This window comes from Nannospalax galili, unplaced genomic scaffold, assembly GCF_000622305.1.
Source record: "Nannospalax galili isolate Female #2095 unplaced genomic scaffold, S.galili_v1.0 scaffold1657, whole genome shotgun sequence".
Lineage (NCBI taxonomy): Eukaryota > Metazoa > Chordata > Mammalia > Rodentia > Spalacidae > Nannospalax > Nannospalax galili.
The window spans coordinates 235,467-238,725 of NW_008339532.1; the positions used below are offsets into that span (position 1 = coordinate 235,467).

A 3,259-nucleotide genomic window follows, 5' to 3' on the forward strand; every position below is an offset into this window, starting at 1 on the left:
AAAGATTAGAAAGGAGGACTGAGAGGTAATCTGCACTGTGAGCTTTTGAGAGCTCAGAACGCACTACTGTGTGGTAAGTGCTGAGCCATGCGCTGGTTCGCAAGTCCACTTCATCTACAATGTCATGAGACATGCCTCAAGTTGTCACTCTTCCCATTTTGTCACCACCCACCCTAGTGTCTAAGCCCCCACGGTCTCTCATCCAGACCACTGCAAAAGGCCCTGACTAGTCTCCTGTTCTGCTTCCAGCCCCCTTAGAATCCACTTTCCACAAGGCTGTGGAGATCATCCACAAGTGGAAGTCAAGTTTGTCTTTTGTTTCAAACCTCCTGACAGCTTTGCATGCTACTAAGGATAAAATCCTAACTCTATGCGGCCAAGTCCTTGCATGACATAGCCCCAGTTTTGTGTCTAATTATCCCATCTATCACTAAAGTCAGCCTGGCCTAGAGCAAGCCACACTTGCTCCAGCCTTCGTGCTGGCTGTTCCTCTGCCCGATCTCTCTTCTCTTAGTCTCTCCCACGCTCCTTCCGTCTCATCCTTCAGGTCCCAGATTAAAGGGGGCGTCTTCAAAGTCCCAAGGAAGAACCACTTCTGTTACTTCCATTCCTGCATCTTGCTTATATCCTTCCCGACTTTATCCTTAGCAGATGCTGTCTCAGATGCCTGTTTACTCATTACTTCAGGAAATCAATGAGCCCAACTGTCTTCTCCATGATGTCTGTGGAGCCTATAACATTGTCTGGCAAGTAGCAGTACTTCAATATTTCATGAAATTATGAGCTAATACTTTAAAATTACAACTAAAAGTTAGAGAAAATAAAGCAACAATACCTGTAAAAGGAGAAAGCACAATATTTATTTTTATGTGTATGAGTGTATTACCTACATGTATGTACGTGTACCTGTGTCATGCAATGCCTGTGAGGTCAAAAGAAGGCATTGGATCCCCTTGAACTGGAGTTACAGTTGTTAGACACAATGTGGGTGCTGGGAATCGAACCCAGGTCCTCTGCAAGAGCAGTCAGTGCTCTTAACTGCTGAGCATCTCTCCAGTCCCGAGCTCAATACTTTAAACACAGCTAGATCATTAATAACAGCCCAAACCCGTTTACTTAATATGAACTGAGGCTGTAATACCCAATTTGCTTAATCTTAAACCGTTCTTACTAACCTCATATTAGAGGTTCAAAGCACCCAGGGCTACACTAGATAATAGACTGAGGGTGTCCAACAACCCCTAGAAGGGATGTGTGGGATGCCACCCACCCTCTTTTCATGTCTGAAGACATCTACATTTCTCCTCATCCTGGATTGCTACTTGTTGTAAGCATAGAGTTCCAGGTTGGAGGCCACCACTCATCAGCTTCTAAAGGTCTGTGTCGCTGCCTTCTGGTGAGGTGTTGCTGTGGGGAGTATGCTGCCCCAGGACTGATCTTTAGCTGCAGCCATGTTGGGGGTCTACTCTCTGCCCCTGGTGTTGTGAAATTTCACAGGACTGCACCTTGGTATGGCATGGCTTTTTTTCCTATCCCTGCCTGGGTACCAGTAAACCCTTTCAATCTGTAAACTCTAATTCTCTGAAATTTCTTATATTATTTCTTTAATTTTAATTCATCCTTTCCTCTGTTTTGAAAACTCTATTAGACATTAGGCTTCCTCGTTGGGTCTCTACCGGTTCTCTTTTCAATTCTACCTCTTTGAATTTTTGTTTTAGCTTCTAGATTTCTTCAACTTTATAGTCACATAAGACTTATGTTCTTATTGTTCTTACTTTGAATTTCTAAGAGCTCTTACCCTGAATGTTGATTATATTCAAATCTGTTCTAGAGGCATAGATGCAATCTCTTCCTCTCTCTGAGGATATGGTTATGGTTTTTGTCTGTTTTTTTTCTATGTTTTCTTCTGAGAATGTGGCTCAGCAGTAGACTGCTTATGTAGCAGACAGGATGCTCTATGTTCAGTCCCTGCCATGGGAGGTGGGAGAGGGTCCTGGGATGATTAGAAGCCTTCCTAAAGGGTAGAGCTTAGGAGCTGACTTCTTGTTGGTTCAGTACATGGCAATTAGGAGGGATCTTTCCTCTTAGCCAGTTCTTCCAAAAAGGGACCATCAAACTCTAACTAGCATGTGATGTGATAAGGTTAACTCTTAAGTCTGGGACTTCTCTAGTAAAGTTGCTCAGAAAGCAAGTTTTGTTTCTGTCAAGGCGGAGGAAGAGCAGCCACTTGGATGTGCATGTCAGGGAAGTGGGGAGTCTGCTCCTTCTACAGATGTTGAACAAGAAGTCCTATTTTTGTCCCCACCCACTTACCTTCCAAAGTACCTCCTGGCCTAATTCCCAAGCCTTCCTGGAGCTCTAGAACCCAGGTCTCCAAGGCAGTGTGTCCTCTACAGAGGGGAAGCCTCCAACTTTTTCTATTCCACCAAAGGAATCCTTATATCCAGTCTTCTGCTCTATCCTGCTAATGCTCGCATTCTCTCTGCCTTTGTGGGCTTATCCCTTTTAATTCTTTTACTGCTGCTTTACTAAAGTTTAAGGAGGAAGCGAAGAAAAAAACACATCGACCTGCCACTTTTAATCAGTATTATAAGTAACTTCTCAGGAGCTTGAGTCCAAGGTTGGCTTGGGCTACAAAGCAAGAACTTGTCTCAAAACAAGAATAAAGAACCCTCTCCTGACTGCTCACCAGTAACATGAAGCTAGTGGTCAAGAGGGTATTTTGGTTCACAAAACAAGGAAACACAAAGAAACAACCAGATGAGTTTTTTTCTGAGGCAAATGGGAAGAGTTAGAAGAATAAAAAGTATTGGGTTGGTGAGATGGCTCAGTGGGGACAGGTGTCTGCTGCCAAGACTGTCACCCTGAGTTCTGTCACCGAACCCACATGGTGGAAGGAGAGAGATGACTCTTAAAAGATGTCTTCTGGCCAGGCATGGTTGTGCATACAACCATGAACTTTGTGAGTTCAAGTCCAGCCTGGTCTACATAGTGAGTTCCAGGCCAGCTGGGGCTACAGGGAGACCCTCTTTCAAAAAGACCAAAAAAAAAAAAAAAAAAGCCTTCTGAACTCTACATGCATGCTATGTTGTAGGTGCCCCCCACCCCTATCCTGACAAACAGGCCGACACACACACAGACACACATAAAATGGAATAATTGCTTTAATGTATTAAAGGAGCTGGGCAAGGCTGGGTGTGGTGTCGCATACCTTTAATGCCAGCACTTGGGAGGCAGAGGCAGGTGGATCTCTGTGAGT

At 44.3% G+C, this 3,259-nt stretch overlaps 1 protein-coding gene across 2 annotated transcripts in view; it reads right to left on the reverse strand.

Annotated features, from left to right (window-relative positions):
• Ppt1 (palmitoyl-protein thioesterase 1) overlaps window positions 1–3,259 on the reverse strand; it is a 29,715-nt gene that overhangs the window by 8,569 nt on the left and 17,887 nt on the right. The window lies entirely within an intron of this gene.